The sequence below is a fragment of the Dama dama genome, chromosome 18 (assembly GCF_033118175.1).
Source record: "Dama dama isolate Ldn47 chromosome 18, ASM3311817v1, whole genome shotgun sequence".
Lineage (NCBI taxonomy): Eukaryota > Metazoa > Chordata > Mammalia > Artiodactyla > Cervidae > Dama > Dama dama.
In genome coordinates this window covers 4,923,600-4,947,177 of record NC_083698.1, presented here as the reverse complement: position 1 = coordinate 4,947,177, position 23,578 = coordinate 4,923,600, and the positions used below count along the sequence as shown (strand labels likewise).

Here is a 23,578-nt window from a genome sequence, read left to right as displayed (position 1 = left end):
CCACCTCCAGTGTCCATGGGCTGTCCTTTTGCAGCTTGGAGGCAGCTGCCCTCCGACTGCTCCATCCCCCCACCCCAGCGCCTCTCCTTCCAGGCATCAGCTCCAGAAATGTTCACCGTGTCTACCTCCATCTCTGACCCATTCCTAGAAAAAGAGCATGACACCTTCACTTAAGGCAACCGGCCACTCCCAGGACCCCTGAATCCCGACTGTGTAAACGGTCCCTTTCTATGTTTAGGTCACCACACATTCAAGATGTGCATTTAATACTGTGGGGAAACTCTGCTACATGTCCACAAGAAATGTTTATACTCTCCAGAGCATCTGCTTCATACGTTCTCTTCTCTCTCCCCGAACGCTATCCGTCTTGCAGGACCCTCAGAGAACAGTCAGCGTGCCTGCCTCTGCCGACCCCTCAGCACACGGTCCAAGTTTACTGCCCTGTTACCTTTGGCCACAGCGACAGCCAGCGCTGGACATTCACCCAAAATTCCTTGTGGGGTGTTATTAAACCCCTCCTCATTCAGGAATTCAGCCTTGAATTCTACCACACCTAGACAGCACACCATAGGGCTTCAAGGAGGATATGCCAACTGTTAGCTGGCTAGGTGAAAAAAAGTGAAAGTCGCTCAGTCGTGTCTGACTCTTTGCGACCCCATGGATTATACAGTCCATGGAATTCTCCAGGCAAGAATACTGGAGTGGGTAGCTGTTCCCTTCTCCAGGGAATCTTCCCAACCCAGGGACTGAACCCAGATCTCCCCCACTGCCCATGGATTCTCTACCAGCTGAGCCACCAGGGAAACCCACGAGTTGGCCATTAGAAGGTTAAACAGCATCATGATATGATATATATGATAGCATAAAACTAAATACTATAACTGTAGTCATCATTTCATAATAAACAAGTCAAATAACTACATGGTACAACAAACTTAGATGGTTTTACATGTCAATTATATCTCAGTAAAACTGGAGAAACTTTAAAATTTTTTAAAAAATCGAAAAGAGATGCTTCAAGTCTTAAAATAAATCACTGCAGGATTTGTTAAAACGAAATCTGTACCTCTCATGAAAGCCTGCTCCTTACTCGGAAAACAATGTAACTGAGCAATGTTCGTGATATATTAAGATAATCACTTGCAGAACTGAAAGGAGAATATTTGCATTTTACATCATAATAAGAGGATAAAAGGAAACTAATAATACTTGAAACATCAAAGGGAAAACAGAAAATGGGCAGATGAAGAAGCATTCAAACCAGAAACAACTGGTTCAGAAGATGGAGGACATGCAGCAATAAACGTCAACTGTCCAATTCCTTTCTTTTCAAACAAAAATATTCCAATGTAAAAAAAAAAAAAAAGATACCCATGGCAAATTGAAATTGAAAAGCTTTAAAAAAAGAGCTAGAAAAGGGAGACAGAGAGACAGAGAACAAAACATGCACTCAAAACAACAACGGTGACGGCAACGATAGAGGTGTATAATTAAAACAAAGAGACACCAGTCCCCAAAGGTACAAGCATAATAAGCAATACACAAAGCAGTACTAGGTCTTCACTCTCCAAATAACAAATCCACATAAAAATGCATCTTAAATTATAAAAATGGATGCTGTGCTTCAGTAAAAAGTTTACGTTAAAAGCCAACAAACCAACCAAAACTCTGACACCTACAAGAAGAAATGGAGAAAAAGTGTTTGTTGTTGGACACATGTGCTTATCCCTTCAGGCAAAAGAAGGAATCAAACCGGGATAAAAAGAATATACAACTCTGCATCATGAAAGAGAATTCATGAATATGTATGAAAAGTGGGCATCTGCAAATATTTACAAATACCAGTGAATTCTAAAAAATACTAAGCCACAAGGAATATCAGTGCATTTTGCTAACACGTCAAGATCTCTGAACTAAGGGTCATCTGTGCTGAACTCCTTCCTCCCAGCCACATAAAGGCACAGACCTGACTCCACCTGTCCCAGGGCAGACACAGGGAGGGCCAACCACCATTCCAACCTGCCCAGAGCTAGAGCCAAACACAACACAACTAGAAATTTAAAAGGACGTGTAAAAAGCAACAACTCAGCCACTCGAAAATTAAAAACAATCCCTGGCCTCAATAGCTGGTCGAGGAGGAAATTAACACAAGAACAGTCTCCGGACAATTAGGTCAATGAATACCATCCGTCATGGAGAGAGGTAACAGGAAGTAGGAGAAGCAACTGGAGGAGTAAGGCCACGATTCTTGCACCATCCACAAAAGGAAAAAGAAATTTAATGAAAAATGTGAACCCAGTCTTAAAGCAGAAGCCAGGAAATTTGTCAAAACAAAAAAAAAAAAAAACAAAAAAAAACAGAAACCAAAGCATGATGAAATTTATGAAAATCCAAGAATTTATTATCCAAGAAAGATAATAAAAGACAAATCTCTTAAGAATTTTTAAACCCATCAAAAATTTAAATAAAATTTTAAAGTAAGATTTTAATTGGAAAAAATAAAGGACTGTAATGATTTCTTTTAATCATACAGTAATTCTATGGACATTAGTAAAGCTATCTGGTGGCACAAAGGTAAAGAATCCACCTGCCAATGCAGGAGACATAAGAGACACAGGTTCGATCCCTGGATGGGGAAGATCTCCTGGAGAAGGAAATGGCAACCCAGTCCAGTATTCTTGCCTGGAGAATCCCATGGACAGAGGAGCCTGGTGGGCTATAGTCCATGGGGTCGCAAAGAGTCAGACACGACTGAGCACATACACATGCAGGCAAAGAAAGAACTCTGGTAATGTCAGTGAAATTGTAACTGTAACTTAAAGTGCATACCAAAATCAGAATAAACTAAAAAATAAACCTTAACATAGAAAACATCATAGATGCAATTACATAAAACCCACCCTCCCTCCAACATAGGTTTTTCCAATATAAACAATGCCATGAACATGTTTAGACCAGGCTCTGGGCTAAGCATGTCTATGAATTTGTGTGTGTATGATTACCATGGTTTACATGAGGAAATGAAGCAAGATGGTCAGGGTCCCAGAGCAAGTGATGGGAAGACCTGAATGCACTAAGACAGTTTGGTCCAGAAGCCCACTTTCTTAACTAGAACCTTAGAGTCCTATGGTTTTCAATTATGAGCAGACAGCGCAGGCATTGCTTGAGAACTCCTTAAAAAGCAAATTTTAGCCAAGACCTAGACCAGCTGAATCAGAGACTCTGGGGGTTGGGGCCTGCAAGACCACGTGTGTTTCAGGAGGTGCACATGGGCCGACCTGGCCCCACCACGGGGCTATGCAGCAAACTCATTTAGGGAGCTCCTAAAACTCCAGGACCGGGCTGCACGCCTGACCAGAGAAAGCGCCACTTCACAGCAGGGGAGGGGCACTGTTTTAAGTTGCCAGAGTATTTCTGACATGGGGAACCACCACTCTCATCTCTTTCTTTTACAATTATTATACTTTTTAAAATAATGTCTGCAAGGAGGGAAAAATGGAAGACAACTGCAAGAAAGCTTTGAAGAATTACACCTCTCTAGGGGCTGGGGAAGGGGAATCTACGGCTCTGAAGCTGTTTGAAGTGAAACACAAACTACACTCTGTTTTGGAAATGCCATAACTGAATGCTGATGGCTAGATTCCCAACTGGAAGCTTGTGCCTTGGATGTTTTTGCCTTTTAAACATCTATTATTTTTCCCTATGCAGATATAAAGAATTCTTTTTAGAATGCCAATTTTAGCCTTTTTCCTCCAGGCATCAGTGGAAGCAGGGCAGGACACAGGTTAAATAGCTGTCAGAACCACCTGCAGCAAAGAATGACTTCATCATTCAAAATTGTGTGTCCTGAAAGACAGAGGTCTAAAGCTGACCCCATGTTTGTGACCAGGACCTAGGACTTCACCTTTTCAGTACTTTGAAAGAGACTTGTCTGAAATATGCTACTTGAACTGTATGATATGACTTACGTGAAGAATCTAAAAATTACAACAAACCAGCAACCCGCAAGTCCCTTGGACTGCAAGGAGGTCAAACCAGTCCATCCTAAAGGAAATCAACCCTAAATATTCACTGGAAGGACAGATGCTGAAGTTGAAGCTCCAATACTTTGGCCACCTCATGTGAAGAGCTGACTCATTGGAAAAGATCCTGATGCTGGGAAAGACTGAGGGCAGGAGAAGGGTATGAGCGAGGATGAGATGGCTGAATAGCAACATCAACTCAGTGGACACGAGTTTGAACAAACTTCGGGAGACAGTGAAGGACAGGGAAGCTGGATGTGCTGCAGTCCATGGGACTGCACACTCGGACATGACTGAGTCCTACTGAACAACAACAAAACCACTATAACAATAAAGAAGCAGACTCAGATTCAGGGAACAAAGTAATGGTTACCAAGGGGTGTCGGGGAGGGCCAGTATAGGAGCAAGGGACTAACAGGTACAAACTATTATATATAAAATAATCTACAAGGATATACTGCACAACACGAGGAATATAGCACATATTTCATAATAACCCTAAATAGAGCATAACCTTTAAAACTTGTGAATCACCATATTGTACACCTGCAACATATATCCTACTGTACAGCAAGTACCCTTCAATTAAAAAAGAAAAACAGGCTATTTGAGTCCTAAGTCCTTCATACCTAGGTGGGCTGCTCAGCATCCTGACAGAAAATCAGTGGGATTTTCAGATGAACAATGACTGTGAGCCACGAGGAAGACACAGGGTAATAACATGCAGCCCCACTGCAGACCCCCCATGGTGGCCACGTCCCTGTCTGCGTTCACCTGTGTGAAGCACCGAATCCTTTCCACAATCCCCGTCAAGACACTATTACTGTCTCAAGCCAGTGGACCTGGAGATGGAGAGTAACCACCCCGCTGGTCATCGCACGGCCACCAGCAGCCTGGCTCTGCCCAAACCCGGGGACCAGGGCTGAGATGCAAACTCCCCAGGGACGGGACTCGGGTGTGCGGCCTGGAGGCGCCAACGGGAGACCCCCGAGCCTTCTGCTGCTGTCTCCCTGGCAGCGGGCTTGGGGACACTCTCCTCCCCCCACACAACGGTGGGAGCAGGAGGCCCTGGAGGTCATGCGTCAACTCTCCAACGTTCCAGTAAGGAAGGAGGCAGCACTACACAGTCAGGAGATGAAGGGGGGAGGACAGTATAGAGACGGGCAGGAGACCCAGGACCCGGGCCCTGCAACTCCATCACGACGCGGGCCCGGAGCAGCCTGCGTGAACGCCACACGAGGTCCTGCGCACGTCCACGTCCGGGGAGACCCCACCTACCCTGGCAAGCGTGCGCAGAGGACAGGCAACACCCACACAGGGCAGTGAACCCTACCCAACATGACACCCGAGAATGTGGTCACCCCAGCATCTCAGACAGGGACACCAGCCTGCCCAGGGCCTCATAGGGACACACGGTCTCATGGACAGGGAACCTCCGCAGGCCTGAGTCAGCGCAAAAGGAGGACAGGTGCCCCCCACATCAGGACGTCCTGCCCACTTGTGACGGGGCTCCTGGAGAGGGCAGGATGGGGCAAGGAGAGAAGCCATTACAATCTGAAATTGAAAATGTGGATTAATTACATACAGATCCAAAATTGGGGTCCTTTGAAAATAACTTACACATATATATATACATAAATTCATTAAAATTTTATTTTCACTATTGGCATCATCACTTACAATAATCCTGATCCTTAAGTTTTATGAATCACTACAAACTAACTGCTTCTGGGTACCTTCCAAGGGATGGTTCTCTGCACAAGAAAATTACAAAAAGAGAAACAGAAATTAAGAGACTAAATCAATGAAGTCAAGAAGGGAAAATGACCACGATGCCACCCACATTCCCAGCCACACCCCCACCACTGCAGCACGGCCATCAGAAAAACTAAGGACACAATACAAACAGCCCTTGATTTAAATACTTTATAAAATACGGACACTCCAAAATTCTTCCAATCAGCATCCAAGAGGAAAGCACTTGTCCCTATAATAAAACTCAGATCACCGACAAGAGCCTTCTTTTCTTGTAAAGAAAACTTGAAAAGAAAGCCCCAAGAAGTTATACCTAAATCACATTTTCCAGATTCTGGACTCAGGTTTCTGGTAAAATACAAAACACAGCAAGTGATGGCATCAGATCTTAATTTCCTTCTTTCAGTGATTCTCAAAAAGGCCTGAGGTTCCCTCTCGTCAGCTTCAGTGTCAGTCCTTCAGTGATTACTCAGGGTTGACCTCCCTTAGAATGGACTGGTTTGATCTCCCTGCTGTCCAAGAAACTCTCAAGAGTCTGCAGCACCACACTTCAAAAGGATCAATTCTTCAGTACTCAGTCTATTTTATGGTGCAACTCTCACATCTGGACATGACTATTGGAAATAGCTTTGATTCTATGGGACCTTTGTTGGCAAAGTGATGTCTCTGCTTTTCAATATGCTATCTAGGTCATAGCTTTCCTTCCAAGGAGCAAGTGTCTTTTAATTTCAAGTCTGCAGTCACTGTCTGCAGTGATTCTGGAGCCCAGGAAAATAAAATCTGTCACTGCTTCAACTTTTTCCCCAACTATTTGCCATAAAGTGATAGGACAGGATGCCATGATCTTAGCTTTTTTAAGGTTGAGTTTCAAGCCAGCGTTTTCACTCTCTTCTTTCACCCTCATCAAGAGATGCTTCAGTTCCCATCAAAAGAGGAATGGATAAAGAACATGTGGTATATATACAATGAAATATTACTCATCCATAAGAAAGAACAAAATAATGCCAAAATAATATGACAATAGAGATTGTCATATTGAGATAGAGAAAGACATTATATATTGCTTATATGTGGAATATAAAGAAAAAGTACAAATGAACTTGTTTATAAAATAGAAATAAACTTACCCCCCATAAAAAAAAAATTACAGTTATCAATGGAGAAAAGGGGAGAGAAATAAATTAGGAGCTTGGGATTAACAGATACACATTACTATATATATAAAACAGATGAAAAACAAGGACCTACCTACTATACAGCACAGGGAATTATATTCATATCTTGAAACAAACTGTAATAAAAAAGAATATGAAAAAGAATATATATAACTAAATCATTGTGCTATATACCAGAAACTACTACAACACTGTTAATCAACTATACTTCAACTCGGTTCAGTTGCTCAGTCGTGTCCGACTCTTTGCGACCCCATGGACTGCAGCACGCCAGGCCTCCCTGTCCATCACCAACTCCCGGAGTTTACCCAAATCCATGTCCATTGAGTCGGTGATGCCATCCAACCATCTCATCCTCTGTCGTCCCCTTCTCCTCCTGCCTTCAGTCTTTCCCAGCATCAGGGGCTTTTCCGATGAGGCAGTTTAAGCACATAAGTAAGTAAGCAAATCAACACGGCATTTCCCCAGGGTGGTGCTCTAAGGTCCCGGGGTGACGAGCAGCGGAGAGAACAAAGGCGGCGGCAGTCCTGCCACGGGGGGAGGAGGCTGCTCAGCAGAGTGCTAACAGCCTCAGCACGCTGCTCCTGGGGGCTGGAAACTTGGGTGGGCAGGGAGGCTCACCTTTCCATGGAAGCCCCTTTGGACCCGTAAAATGTTGTGTGGGTATCTGAACAACCTACCCCTCAAAATAAATGAACACAATCTCTGTATTTAAATTCTGGAAAGAACTGATGCAGCTCGAGCTCCTGAAACCTTGCTACGATTAGTGGTGAACTCAGAAAGGTGTATCATTCTTTCCGGCTCTCATCGTATCAGACTCACATCACTGTGGGTCAGAGCAGCAAGCCTCGCTTCTGCTCAGCCCACAGAGTGGCGAGGCGCAGTGCTGAGGATCTGCAGAGTGTTTCCGAGAGGGGCCTGGCGTCCGGTCACCTCGAGGGGCCCTGGGCAGGCCAGCTGTGATGATGCCAGCCAGCAGCGTGTCCCGTGTTTGCCTGTTTCTGTCAGCTCTGACCAGTACAGATGTGGGACTTACTCTTAAACTTCAGGCCCTTCACTGCATCCGGCAGTAGAAAGTGTGTGATTCTGTGGTCTAACCCTACTCCCAAGACCTGCTTCGTCCACCACCTTAGCCATCTGCGGGCACACAGACAATCTTATTTTTAAATCTACTAATTCAGTGTTTCATGGAGTCACACTTAGCAAAAAGCCCTGACACGTGAAGGCCTTCTAAGCTGGTCACCTCAGCCTAGAAATGTCTGGGGGAGCTCTCTGTCACAGCTCAGCCTGGAGACCCTAAGGGACCACCACACGGAGCTTCTGCTTGAGTTGTGTTACCCCCCAGAGCCCCGTACATGCTGATCCGCCAAACACAGGATTCACACCTCCTAAGTCTCTCTCCAGGGTGGAGTTAGGCGTCCGCTCCTCTTCCTGTAGGAATGGACACGAGTTCATCTAACAACGATGAACCGGGGGCCTGGCATGGAGGATTTCCTCCCCTGTGCGTCCCGTCCCTGAGTCCAGGGCTGAGGCTTCCAGTCAACTTCTGCCCACAGTGCTCACGATGAGCACACAGCCAGGACTGCACGCCACCTCACGTCACTCTCGGGCAGGCGCACGAGGTGAGAGGTGACCAGGCTACAAGACCAAACAAGCGCACAGTGACCGCCGTCTAGGTTAACTCAGTGTCACGACGCTAGGAGACCCTGTAATTCCTGGGATCTGGCTGCCTCAAGCTGGATTCCGTAACAGCAGCCCTGGAATTTTAAGCTTCATCACGATGAGTTTCCCTGTTGCGTTACTGTCTTAAGGGTCCCAGGGCATAAGACTGGACCGATTAGATCCAGTTTAGCCACAGGAAGTGTCCACAGCTTCAAAAGAATCCAGATCGATTCACTTTAAATGTATCAGTTTTAATTAAAGACTAAACTCTTTGCTGATAAAGAATAACAACGCTTTGTTCCAGGTGTGACTTGATCGCTCCCTCTGAGGAAGAAGCCACAAGCTACAGTGAAACATCAGTTTTCTAACATTCAGGGCACCCAGATTCCAGTGGGGGAAGGGAAGAGTCGACATTGTAGGGCCACAAGAAGACGGAGACCATGGTCGTGTGCTGCTTGCAGGACTTTTCCCAGGGAGCGGAAAGGGTAACATCAGCCACCAAGGCGCAACCTCAAGGGACCTCCCTGAATCCTGGATTTGTCTTTCAGCCTGGGTCATCACTTTCTCCACAGCAGCAATACTGACTCATTTTCTGTGACTCTGAACCTCCCTTCAGGCATCCTGCTGCCGCCCCCTGCAGAGAGTCTAAACCCCTGCAGGGCAGCTGGGGCGCGGCCAGCTCTCTGCTCACTCCTGGCGCCGGGCCCTCCTGCCCCTAGGTCTCAGAGCTCTTCCATCCCGCTGCCACACTGCTCCTTCCCAGGCCAAGGAATGTGCCTATTCACTTCCCATATTAGGAGGACTGGAGGGAGGAAGGGGAGAAGGCGGGAGGGAAGGAAGGAGGGGGCACTCTTAATCAGCGGTCTCAGCTTTGCTGTCTCCCTGCATCCATCCGCAAATGTTGATACAGTAGCTTCTAAACCCACAGCCTGGATCCCCCAAATCAATGCGTTGCCTCACCACCGAAACTGTCTCAACAGTCCTCCAAACCCTGCCAAATGAGTCTCTTCTCTGGGTCCCTCTCTGGGTTTGACTTCACAGTGGTTCTTCCTGCAGGTCACAGAGGCTCTCTGACACCATCATACAGGAGGTGTGTTTCCAAGTGATCTCACTGCCCCTCCCACCACCCACCCTGGCTTATAGCTCCCTGTGGACGTGGACTGTGCGTCATTTCCCAGCCCTGCCCTCGGCAGAGCACCTGCTCACAGCTCCCACAGCCCAGAGCTGTCCCCACACAGGTCAGCAGCCCTCAAAAGCTGAGTGACGCCCTGTAGACCCGCTCCACCTGTGGTCCCCACTCTGGTTAACAAGTCAGTAGATGCCTCCCCATCCCCGCCCCTCCCCCAGTAAGCAGACCCCCCCCCCCCATTCCCTTCCTCCTTCTGCCTGTGCTGGCCCTTCTCAGTACCCCAGCATCATCCTCACAGAATCCCGGTTCTTAGCTCTGCCCTCACACTAGAACCCCCGGAAACGAAAATGAAATGTTAGTCGCTCAGTTGTGTCCAACTCTTTGCGACTCCACCGACTGTAGCCCACCAGGCTCCTCTGTCCATGGCATTCTCCAGGCAAGAATACTGGAGTGAGTTGCCATTTCCTTCTCCAGGAGATCCTCCCGACCTAGGGATCAAACTTGGGTCTCCTGAATTACAGGCAGATTCTTTACCACTGAGCCATGAGGCGTTTCCAAATCCTGCTCCAAGCCCCACATCCATCTGACTGAGGCTGGAGTTGGGCACAGAGCCTTTACCTAAAGAACTGTCCAGGTGTGACCTGCAAGGGGAGGCCATGCAGAAAGGCAGCAGATTCAGCTGCAAAACTGCCCGCAGCCCCGGAGATCTCCAGACACCTGCCCTCACGCTTCACCTGTGTTCTTAATCCAGGAGCCTCAAATGGGCACACAAGTACCTTTTTATTCCAGTACGGCTGGAAATAACCTAAATGCCTGGCTCTGGGGACCTGTGTACAGGTTAGCATGTGCACGTATGTACAGGTTAGCATGTGCACATGTGTACAGGTTAGTGTGTGCACATATGTACAGGTTAGCATGTGCATGTATGCACATGTTAGTGTGTGCACGTATGTACAGGTTAGAGTGTGCACAGTGTACAGGTTAGTGTGTGCATGTATCTACAGGTCAGAGTGTGCATGTATATACAGGTTAGTGTGTGTGTGTGTGTGTGTGTACAGGTTAGCGTGTGCACATATGTACAGGTTAGTGTGTGTGTGTGTACAGGTTAGCATGTGCGCATATGTACATAGACCTCACACACTCATGCACGTCATGGGGGCACTGGGCTGTGGGAGTCGTCACTCCTGGGTGGCCGCCGCCACCCACAGGGTGATGCTTGCAAGTTTCTACTCTGTGGGAAGATACCTAACTCTCAAGGCCGGTCGTATTTTCTACCCTGCAAACATCTGCACCTCCTAATTGATCCACAGTCTGCCTGCTGGGCTTCTGCCCCCTCCCCCCTCCCCAGGCCACGGGCACAGGTCAGCTCCGGGCCCTGCCCCACCATCATCCGTCCCCTCCTGGGAGCCCCCAAGGGCACACCCCCGCTGCCCTGCTCCCTCACCCACCTCTCCCAGTCCCCTTAGCAGTGGCCCCCCCAACTTCAAGTCCCCTGAACAGTGAGGGTCCCAGCACCCACTGCTCAGACCTCACCCTCCCTCCCTCCTCATGGGCTCACCCACCCTCACCGTCTAAACACACCAGAAACTGCAGGCGCCTTCGACCCTCACCGCAAATTCTAAGGACACGTGCACCACCGCCCTGCGCGCTTCACTCCGCTGTCCCCTGGCCTCTCAAGCCCAGCTGTCCAAGTCCTGGTCCTCTGGAGGTCACCACTTCTGGGCCTCAGCAGAAACGCCCTGTCCACGGGCTCAGTCAGAAGACCACAATGCCACTTGACTCCACCCTCTCCCCCACACCGCCCACAAGGGACCCAGGCACCGGCTCTGCCTCCCCGACTGGACCTTTGCCAAGCACAGGACTCTGCTGCTGGGTTTCCCGACGGCCGCTTCCCTAGCAGAGAAGCCAGCCCGCCCTCTCAACCCCGAGGCCCCACAGTGCTGCTCAGCCCCTCACACGCCTCCAGGGAGCCCCATCCCTCTCAGAGTGAAAGCCACACCACGAAACAGGCTCTGCATCCCCGTGGGGGCGGGGAGGACACAGGGGAGGGGTCAGGGCAGGGGCAGAGGCTGGCCAGAGGACCACAGAGGAGGTCAGGCCAGGTCTGAAAAGCACCCCAACCCCCTTCTGCTCACGAAAGCCACTCTGCTCAATCAAAGGCTCCGAGAAGCACAGGAGGAAAAGAAAATCACCGAGCTTCACATAAAATGCATGGGTTTCACTGTGAGGTCTTTTCACAGCAAAGGAAAGTGGGGCGCCAGGAAACTGCCTCCTCCCCGCCAACCCCATTAAAAAGAAGGGAACCTGAGCAGAGCAAGGCCAGTGCAGACTAGTGCCCGCCGCCACGGCCTGGAGGAGGCTCTGGGTCCCACTCAGCACGGGGCCACCCCCGGGAGTGACCAGTTAGGCCAAGGACACGGCTGCCCGCTGCAAGGTGTGGGTCTGACCACCGCTGCCATGCGCTGCAAATCCCATGAAAGATCAGATCACTCACTGCCTCCTTAGACCATTTCCCACTGTTTAAAAATAAAGCCTATATTTACCCCAGTTAAAGTCTTCCCAGTTTAGATATAAACTAGCCCCAAATGTCACAGGAAAAGTTATCTGAAAGGTTTAATCTGTAAGAGATGTTGTTGGTCAGTCGCTCAGTCTGTCCTACTCTGCGAACCCATCAACTGCAGCCCATCAGGCTCCCCTGTCCTTCACTATCACCCAGCATTTGCTCAAACTCACATCCGTTGAGTTGGTAATGCTGCCTAACCATCTCATCCTCTGTCATCCCCTTCTCCTTTTGCCTTCAATCTTTCCAGCATCAGGGTTTTTTTTCCCAATGAGTCGGCTCTTTGCATCAGGTGGCCAAAGGACTGGAGCTTCAGCTTCAGCATCAGTCCTTCCAGTATGTACACAACTTTAAGAAAACAGGACCCAGGGAAGGTCCTCTGGCCTCGGTGTGCAGATGTCAAGAACCTGCTACCTGGGGTGGGGCGGGGGTGGGGATGCTAAAAGCAGACCTCCTCTAAACACACCGCCCTCCCCACCTTCAGTGGTCCCAGGGATCTGGATTAATTAACAAAGCCCTGTGTAGAAATGACCGTCCACTCTGCCTCCCCTGGCAGGTCGGGGGTGGGGTGGGGCGGGGATAGGAAGGGGCTATCTGGAGCAGAGTCTGGAGGGGTGGGGGATACACATCCAGGAGGGGTACCCAATGGGTCCGGGATGCCCACCCAACCCCCTGCCCCACTCACTCAGTAGGAGAACACCTGAGCACAGGCCTGGCCTCGCAGGGAGGTGGGGACCCCTGACACCACGGTCTGGACGTCACACGCGTCCTGGCACCTGAGCCCCGGGCACCCCTGGAGCAGTGTGACACTGGACAGCCCACTCTGACCTGAACGTCATCCCACAAGTGGACTGCGTGGTATCAGTGGGCACGGACAAGGGCCGTGGCGGGCGGGCGGGCTAGGCTGCCTGGCTGAGCGTGGCAAAGTGGAAGAAATTAGGCAGAGGTGGGCCCAGCTGGCAGGGGGCAGAGGAACAAACTCCAGAGATGAAGGAGCACGGATGGAGCCCAGATGGCTGACACTGGTCCAGGAAAACACAGTGGCATCCGTTCTGGCCAGAGAGTCTAGTATCAGACAGCTCTGCTTTCACGGACAATGCAAAAGGGGGAAAGCTACTGCAGCATTTCTTTTAAAAACATCCTGGATAAGTGCACCTGTGACTGATTCATGTTGACGTATGGCAAAAACCATCACAATATTGCAAAGTAATTATCCTCCAATTAAAATACATTAATTTCAAAAATCCCGGGAAAATCACAATTTCTGCTTTAAGAAGACTACAAAATTAAAAATTTTAAAACATCTTGTCTTCTCACTTAAAATAGGTTGAATGGGTCCATGCTCTACAATCTAGATGATGCTGAAAATTCTTAAACTCCGAATATCTAGGTATTTATAAACATATTCATCTGTTATGTATGAAATTTGGCTTCGTATTACAAAGTTCTTTTTTTCTCAACTATGAAATTTTAAACTATGAGTTTTAAATTGCTTTGTTTCCAAAAAAATTTAAAAAGATGTTGTATCTACTTGGTCACAACACTTCCACATTGTCAGAGTCACTAAAAATATCCACAAAGAGTTTTTCTTCTGGAGTTTGCATAACTCGCAGGATCTGTCATTTTCAAGGCAATATTGTCCCCCATAGTTCCAAGAACTGCAGTAACTAAGAAAGTAAGATGTATCATGTGAAATGTGAGGCTGGATGAACCACAAGCTGGAATCAAGACTTCAGGGAGAAATATCAACCTTAGATATGCAGATGATACTACCCTTACGGCATAAAGCAAAGAGAAACTAAAGAGCCTCTTGATGAAGGTGAAAGAAGAGAGTGAAAAAAGTTGGCTTGAATTCAACACACAAAAAACTAAGATCATGGCATCTGATCCCATCACTTCATGGCAAATAGGGAAAAAATGGAAACAGTGGCAGATTTTACTCTCTTGGGCTCCAAAATCACTGCAGATGGTGACTGTAACCATGAAATCAAAAGACACTTGCTCCTTGGAAGGAAAGCTATGACAAACCTCAACAGTGTATTAAAAAGCAGAGACATCAATTTTCTGGCAAAGGTCTGTATAGTCAAAGCTATGGTTTTTCCAGTAGTCATGTACAGATCCATACATGAGTTGGACCATAAAGAAGGCTAAATGCAAAAGAATTGATGGCTTTGAACTGTGGTGCTGGAGAGACTGTTGAGAGTCCCCTGGACTGCAAGGAGATCAAACCAATCAATCCTAAAGGAAATCAACCCCAAACATTCAATAGAAGGACTGATGCTGAAGCTCCAGTAGTTTGGCTACCATCAGGTATTTGCATCAGCAAAGAACTGACTCATTGAAAAAGAGCCTCATGCTGGGAAAAATTGAAGGCAGGAGGAGAAGGGGGTAACAGAGGATGAGATGGTTGGATGGCATCATCCACTCAATGGACATGAGTTTGAGCAAACTCCGGGAGATGGTGATGGACAGGGAGGCCTGGTGTGCTGCAGTCCATGGCATTGCAGAGTCAGACATGACTGAGCAACTAAACAACAACATCAGGAGACGCAGCTCTAACCATTTATCAGACCTATTTAGAAAGCTGAATGTGCTACTACCATCACTGGATAAAGACAAAGACTAAGAAAAACAGCTTTCCTTACTGCATCTCTTCTTGTTTCTACCTGAGCAGGTGAGCACACAAAGGCTCCCGTCATCACCCTTCCTTGTATCTCCACTGTGGGGCAGCCCTGCCCACCGGAAGCTTCCATGACCACAGACAGGTCAAGCTTGGCAAGAGTGACTTGTGGGGTGAGCAATGGAGCCGTGCTGGGGTAGCTACCCTTCAAACAACCAACCGCAGGCAGAAGGACATATATCGTGACTTCCCCGGTGGCCCAGTGGTTGAGAATCCAGCTGGCAATGCAGGGCACATGGTTTGAGCCCTGGTCAGGGAACTAAGACCCCACAGGCCATGTAGCAACTAAGCCTGCATGCTGAATTACCAAGCCCACGCTCTGTGGCTCTTGTCACTCAACTACAGAGCCCGTGGCCTGCAGAGAAAGATCCCCCAGACACAACCAAGGTCCTGTGTACCACAACTAGGCCTGACGCAGCCAAATAAATACAATAATATATTGTTAACAAGAAAGAAAGAAATACACAGGCAGTTCTCAGGCTTAGGGTCTGCCCACTCCCCAACATGTGAAGCCAAGTCCATCCCAATGGCAAGGCAAGACAGGCAAGTTTTTATATCACAAAGATCCACAAGTTCCCAGTCTAAATTTGCTGACCACCATCCTATGAGGACAAAGACAGCAAACACCTTAGATGATGATCTCCCCAGACTGCAGATTCAGCCTGCAAGGACCTCCAGGTCCTGTGATAACTTGCTGCTAACCAGGATGGGACCTCCCAGACCACAGCCTGAGCTATCTGAGGAGAAAGCTACAGTGAGCTCCCTATGCCCCTAGGAATCATCTCTAACCATTCCCAACATGAGTAAAAGCAGCAAAATAAGGGCAGATTCACAGCATCCACAGTGGTCTGGTCGTTGACACTATAATGAGGCTCGGAACGAATTAGCAAGGCGGGGTCCACACGTGTCCAGACCTCTGTCTTGGTGCCTGTTCACTGCCTTGGCTGGCCTTGGAAATCATCTCCCCGACCAGCCCTACCCTTGCTCTCTCCCAGACCAGAACACAGATGAGCTGATTGGCAGACCCACAGTCACACCCCAAACCAGAAACTCCGGACTTGCACAGGAGAAAATGAGGTCCAGAAAGGAGGGTGGCAGAAGGGCAGGGCACTCCTCGAGAGAAGGCCCCAGGCAGTAAAGAAATACCAGCTGTATCGAAACCACAAGAACCTGGAAACAGCCCAAACGACTACCCGCAGGTGGACGGATAAGCTCGCTGCAACGGATCCACACAAAGGAATGCTACTCAGCAATAAAAAAGGAACAAGTTCTTGCTACAACACAGATGCATCTCAAAATAACGATGCCGAGGGCAAGAGGCCAGACAAAATAAACCAGGCAGCTTTATGTGACACTCTAAAAAATGCAAACTCATCAATTGTATTGCCTTGAGGTTACAAATAAACTTTTTTATAATTATTACTTTATTTTCATCAAGCGCAACATTAACGTTTCATTTATTTATTTTTGCTGCACCATGCAGCATGTGCGATCTTAGTTCCCCAGCTAGGAATCAAACCTACACCCCTGGCATTGGAAGCACAGAGGACTAACCACTGGACCACCACTGAAGTCCCACAAATAAACGTTAGTGATACGGGGTGAATAAAGGGGATGAGCCGTCTCTAACTTACTGGTGCCCTGGTGCCCTCTCTGTAAAATGGGGAGAGTTTATATTCACTTCAGAGGGCTGTTGTGAAGGTCCGATAATTTAATCCACAGAAGCACTTACTAGAGGCCCCAGCACACATACACAATGCACTTCTTACAGCCACTGTTCTGGGTGTCACCGCTATCTGGTCTCTGCGCCTCCTCCCTCCACAGAGCACGTGCCCTGCAAGGCTATCTGCTGCCTGCAGCTCCCATATCCGAGACGGTGCAGACCGAGCCAGGCATCCCTTCACCACTTCCTGTGACACTGGGGGCGTCACACAGGGGTCGCGTCTGAGCTGAGAATGCTGGGTTCAGATCCTATGACTTATCTTAAATAACACGCCAACTGCAAGCCTGCAGTGCACTTTGTCCAAATTTAACTTTGACATTGATTGTCACTGCTTACAAGCACGAAGCTTTAAGGAAAAAAGAGGGGGTATGTGGATAGCTGGTTCACTTTGTTGTGCAGTAGAAAGTGACAGCAGTGTGAAGCAACTATACTCCAAAAAAAAAAAAGCTACAAGGATACATTGTACAATGGGGAACATAATCAATACTTCATAATAACTATAAATAGAGTATACCTTTTAAAAATTGTGAATCACTATATTGTATACTTGTAACATATCATATTGCACACCAACTATACGTCAATAAAAAGTTAAGATTTGAAAAAAACAAAAAAAAAGAAATAATGGCTATTCAGTCATAAAGAGAACGAAATACTGCCATGCGCAGCTAAATGAATGGATCTCAATGCATGAATAAAAGTCAGAAAGGCAAGTATCTTATGATCTCACTTATATGTGGAATCTAAAATATGACACAAATGAATGTACTTATGAAACAGAAACAAATTCATGGACACAGAGCTCTAACAGACCTGTGGTTGCCAAGGAGTGGGGGGAGGGGGGAAGGACTGGGAGCTTGGGATTAACAGATGCAAACTTATCCATTGCTGTTGTTCAGTCATGTCCGACTCTTTGTGACCCCAAGAACTGGCACACCAGGCTTCCCTGTCTCTCACCATCTCTCAGAGTTTGCTAAAACTTGTGTCCGCTGAGTCAGTGATGCCATCCTGCCATCTCATCCTGTTGCCCCCTTTCCCTCTTGCTTATCTACAGGATGGAGCAATAATAGGGTCCTACTGTCTAGGCAGGGAATTATATTCAATTTCCTGGAATAAACTATAGTGCAAAGGGATATGAAAAAGAATATATTTATATATATCAAAGAAAAGAAAAGCTCCATGAGTGTCTGTTCCTACCACCAAAGAGCCAAGAAAAGAGCCAGAGCCTTCCCAGTGATCCCACCCTACCCAACAGAGCCAGAGTCTTCCCAGTGATCCCCGCCACACCCCAGCAGAGCCAGAGCCTTCCCAGTGATCCCACCCTACCCAACAGAGCCACAGCCTTCCCAGTGACCCCACCCCACCCAACAGAGCCAGAGTCTTCCTAGTGATCCCCGCCACACCCCAGCAGAGCCAGAGTCTTCCCAGTGATCCCACCCTACCCAACAGAGCCAAAGCCTTCCCAGTGATCCCACTCTACCCAACAGAACCAGAGTCTTCCCAGTGACCCCCACCCTACCCAACAGAACCAGAGTCTTCCCAGTGATCCCACCCCACCCAACAGAGCCAGAGCCTTCCCAGTGATCCCCACCCCACCCAACAGAGCCAGGGTCTTCCCAGTGACCCCACCCTACCCAACAGAGCCAGAGCCTTCCCAGTGATCCCCGCCACACCCCAACAGAGCCAGAGCCTTCCCAGTGACCCCCACCCTACCCAACAGAACCAGAGTCTTCCCAGTGATCCCACCCCACCCAACAGAGCCAGGGTCTTCCCAGTGATCCCACCCCACCCAACAGAGCCAGGGTCTTCCCAGTGACCCCACCCTACTCAACAGAGCCAGAGCCTTCCCAGTGATCCCACCCCACCCAACAGAGCCACACCCTTCCCACTGACCCCCCACCCTACCCCAAAGAAAAAGCCCAACAGAGCCAGAGCCTTTCCAGGAATACCCACCCTACTCCAACAAAGGCCAGTGGTGAAATGTTCCCACCCACCCAGGTGCCAGTGTTCACCTAACTTCCCACCCCCTTGACCCCTGGCCTATGGGTAGCTGGTGCTTAGGCTCAGACCCCCTGCCACTGTGCCTGCTGCCAAGAAGACCCGGTCTTCTTCCTCCCACCTGGAAGAAGTAGACACCCAGCTCCCCTGTAGAGGCAGGGCAGCTTCGCCTCCAGTCTGATGGCATCAGGAGGGTATCAGGAGGTGAGAGGAGGGGTGAACTGGCATTTTGCCCCGTCCTGCACGTCCCAGTCCAGCAGGGTCCAGTGGGAGATCCTTCCCACTCCACAGTGAGAAACCTGAGCTCGTGGCCCTGCTCTCAGGGGCCCAGGGGAGGCAGTGCTCCAGGAAGGTGTGAGAGAGACTGGAGAGGAGCTGCGCTCACCCATGCCGACCGTGGTGAGCAGCGTGGTGCACCCCGCAGGATCACAGACCCCGAGGCCGCCGACGTCCACCCCACAAGGCCGCGTCTACACTTCAACAGTGAAACTCCCTGCCAAGAAGGTTAAAACAGGATCCAGAGTCCCCCGACACAAACCCAAGATGTCCAAAACACAACTGAGCACCAGGCTGATGCAACTGGACTGAGCAAGGACTGTGGACAGAGGCAGCCCTGGAGACCCGTGTCCAGAGCCTCAGCCCAGCAGTCACAAACACGCTTCCACAGGAGCTGCCCTCTCAAACAAATGCAAGCCGAAAAGCGACACCTCCAAGTGCCTCCTAAGCAGGGAAAAACATTACTTCTCCTCCTTTTCTCTTTAAGTTCTTGTTGGAATAGAGCTGCTTTATCACGTTGTTAGTTTCTGCCGCACAGCACCGTGAGCCAGCCACGCGCACACACAGCTCCTCTTGTTTGGGCTTCCTCTCCATTGAGGTCACCACACAGCGCTGAGCTGGGTTCCCGTGCTGTTCAGTGGGGCCTCATTAGTTACCTGTTTTATACACAGCAGTGTATACACGCCAACCCAGCCTTCCAATGCGGCCCACCCCGCTGTCCCCCTTGGTGCCCATATGTTTCTTTGTTTACACCTGAATCTCTTCTTCTGCCTTGCAAAGAGCTTCATCTGCACCATTCTTCTAAATTCCACATACGTGTGTTAATATACAGTATTTGGTTTTTCTCTGTCTGACTTGCTTCACTCTGCATGACAGCCTCTAGGCATTTCTCTTCCTTCAATCTTAAGTGACTTTTAGGTTCTTTTCTTCAGAGAATAATTTGCTAAGATACAGCTTCAACATATCTGGACCCAACAGAGCTCATTAGGCATTTACTGAGATCCCGCCATGTGTGAGGACACCCGGCCCTGCTCAGGCTTGCTCACCTTGCTTCTGGGTTTAACCCAGTGATGGTGACAGGCATGGGCAACATCACCAGCTCAGGGCAGGAAGGGCAAAGTCCCCAAATGAGGCAGAAATAAAACCACAGGGGAGCTCTGCCGGAGGGTGCAGTCAGCCCGAACAACGTGAGGATGCCCTCCGTGCAGAGATGACAGCAGACACAGTGAACAGGAGAAGTGAGGGAGGGGAAACAGGAAGCAGACACAGAAAAGTCAGGGGAGCACGCTGATCCAGAAACCGAGAGACAAGAGAATGCCCAGGAGGGAAGGAAAGAAAGCATGCGTCAAAGCACACAGGCGTCTGAAAGGCCTGTTCACGGCCAGCTGACGCAACGACCAAACAGCCGGGCGCACGCTGTGATCTTCTGCCCTCGAAGAGAGGAAGGCAGAAGCCGTTCCATCTTTAGTGAGATTCTGAGGACACTTTGGTTCAAACGATACTGTAAATGGGAAGGAACGACTGATCCGTGCAACTGGGCAGAGAAGTAGTCTCTACCCTTAGCCTAGCCCTGTCTTGCTGTGAGTTAAAATAACTGCAATAGCAAAAACGTGCTCTCCTCTGCCTGCACCTCAAGGGCAAACAAGCCAGGGAGAGAGGCGCTCTCCCACCAGCCACCCTGCAGGGGCAGGACCGCCTCTATGGGCCATGGCGGGAGGGCGATCGCCAGAGGCTGGGCCGCCAGTGGGGCCGCGGCAGGGACGCTGAGCCTGGGGGCGTGAAGCTCTGACCCAAGTGAGTTAAAAGTTATCCAGTGACAGCAAAACAACCAGCCAAAACACAGGGCCTGAGGATGGTGAGGCGGAGGGAAGCACCCAGCGGCCTCTTTGGGACCTGGAGTGGGAAGACAGAAATCGGATGATGAAAATCATTTGCACCTTTCTCTCTCTCATCACCATGACCCTGAATCAAACAGGTCTCCTGAGATCCAGTAGACTCTGCTGTCATCCAATCCATCCCACCCCACTTCACCACCCATGAATCCGTGATTCCCGCACTGGGTTCACCTAGGTCTGGGCTGGGTGCCCTGGCGGGAGACACTATATAAAAAAGCCAGAGGTGACATAACCATTTCCCTAACTGCCCTCCCACTGGGCCCCCTCGGACCCCCTTACTTCGTGATACAACATCTGTCTGGACCTCCAGTGGGCTGGCTTCCACCCAACTCACAGACCCAACAGAACAAGAGTGCTTAACGGAATCATGCTACTCAAGTGCGTCTCATGTTTGCAGACCAAGGTACCCCCAGCACCGAGGACAGACCTGGTATCACACGGCTGCTCAAGAGGAACTTACAGAATAAGTAGATCAAAGTCAGGAAAGTAAGAACAGATCTACTGATGGTTTCAACCAAGCATGCTTAACTTGGGTTAAGCTTAACTCAGGTGAGCTTAACTTGGGTCAAATGTGTTCCCTGTACTGCAGAGGCTCATCAAGGATGCCAAGGATCCCCACCCTGCACCCTGGTGGGCAGGCAAAGTCCACACAGCCTGCAGTAATGGTCTGAGCGTGGAGTCCATGGACCTGTGCGCCCCCCACTCCCTGCATATCCCACCATCATGCATTTCAGGAACTGGCCAGGGCGAAGGGTGCAGTATGCAGCCATGGAATACCACAAACCGGCTTTAGAAAGCCAAAGACTTTCTACTTGCTCATCCCTGCTGAGGCCCATCACGAGAACGGTCACAGGGACACAGGGAAGCAACAGAGGCTCCCACAGCCCTGCCCCTCTGGGTCAGCGGGCACTCCAGGCCCCGTCTCAGTTGTGGGTTCTACGTGGTGCTGGGACAGGGCACCTGAGCAAGAGTCCCGGTCAAGGAAGGATACTGGGGCTGAGAAGGTTTTGGAAAGTCCCCACAGGGCACTCTCTGGGGTCACTCTTCAGTCAGTGCACCTGCTGACCCTCTGGGGACCAGGGCCAAGTGGTCACAGACACAGGTCCCCACTCTCGGGGGTCAGTGGGATGGATCCCATGCTGTGCCTTCCACACCAGTGGACCCACTGCCTAAGCTGCGTTGATAATTAGATTTCGAGCCCAAACAGGAGGATTAACTGTGAAACGAGGCTTCATTTCAATGCTGTGTCTGTGCCAAGAGGTGCCTGGCCAGACTGTCAGAAGCCATAGGTTTAAGTCTTTTGTGTTTAACCAATCTGACCAGAAGGACGGGAGGTGCAGGCTGGTCAGGTGTGCTGAGAAGCGGGGGCTCAGGAGGCTCAAGGGTGTATTCTTGCCTTTTTCAGATGTGTCTCTTCCACACTATGAAGGCTCAGCAGAAACACACACAGGTCCCATCCTCCAGACATCTCAGGACAATTCAGAAGGGCTCACAGGTGAAGGGGAGGCAGGACCGAGGAGCAGGGGACCAGCCTGACAGCATGATGTGGCCCAGGCCCCAGAGCACCCCACACGGTCTACACAGGGACAAGACCAGCCCCAGCATCTGGGGCCTGTGCCCTGAAGCCTCGGACTCCAAGAGCTGGCGCTGCCATCAGCCACAAAGTGCATTTTTTTCAATATAATTAATTCTCCCAGGAGACAAGGTGCTTCTGTGATCTTCATACACCTCTGCTGGGAGGAGAGGTCCCATGTCAGAGAAAGCAGTCTGTCTGAGGGCACAATCTGTCCGCCACGAGAGCCAGGAAGGTTCAGGAAAGTTCGAGAAGCCTCACTGACACCCAGGGAAGAGCATTACACTGCAGGCAACATTAGCCGTCCTGCCCACTGACTGGAGGGGAACACGAAAACGTCACATGTGCGCTTTTTGAGCTCGGAACAGAACATGCACCATGTTAGCTTCTAAGATAAGGAAGACACTCGGGAAGCATCTACTGAATGAACCCCAAAGATTAAGAACCCTTCTGTTCTGCTCTGTGGACCACAGAGGAAACCTGGAGGGGAAGAGCAAGGTCAGCAAGGAGGCAGCAGAAAGGAGAGGCGGAGAAACGAGATGGGAAGGGGAAGGACGCAAGGCGGACAGAGTACAGCCTTCCTGCCACGGGCTGTGGGCCCCAGTCCCCAGTCCCTTCAGCCACTTGGCCTGGGGGGCGGTCCCCACTGTTAGGGGATAAATTCAGACACAGCCATGGTAAAGCCTCAACCTCCAGGATCTCAGAATGTGACTGTGCTTTAAAGACATAATCAAGGTAAAATGAGGACTTCACAGAGGCCTCATCCCATATATGACTGGTGTCCTTCTAAGAAGAGGACGTAGAAACACAGCATGTGAGGTCACAGGGAGAAGACGGCTGTCTACACACCCGGAGACAGCCCTCAGGAGAGGTCAGCCCGCCCACACCTTGATCTCTGACTTCTGGCCTCCAAGATCGCCAGCTGGAGTGTGGTTTATGCCAGAGGCTGAGATGATTGATAAAAGTCCGTCTAATCAAGGTTATGGTTTTTCCAGTGGTCATGTATGGATGTGAGAATTGGACTACAAAGAAAGCTGAGTGCCGAAGAATTGATGCTTTTGAACTGTGGTGTTGGAGAAGACTCTTGAGAGTCCCTTGGACTGCAAGGAGATCCAACCAGTCCATCCTGA

General features: G+C 49.5%; 1 protein-coding gene across 12 annotated transcripts in view; it reads right to left on the bottom strand.

Annotated features, from left to right (window-relative positions):
* Positions 1 to 23,578, bottom strand: part of GRB10 (growth factor receptor bound protein 10) — a 221,394-nt gene that overhangs the window by 158,649 nt on the left and 39,167 nt on the right. For 5 of the 12 annotated variants that reach the window (XM_061164810.1, XM_061164819.1, XM_061164809.1 and 2 more), the window contains exon 3: positions 7,026 to 7,068. The exons of the other annotated variants lie outside the window; for them this stretch is intronic. The gene's annotated coding sequence lies outside the window, so the exon portion shown is untranslated. The remainder of the gene's footprint in view (positions 1 to 7,025; positions 7,069 to 23,578) is intronic. 12 annotated transcript variants of the gene reach the window in all.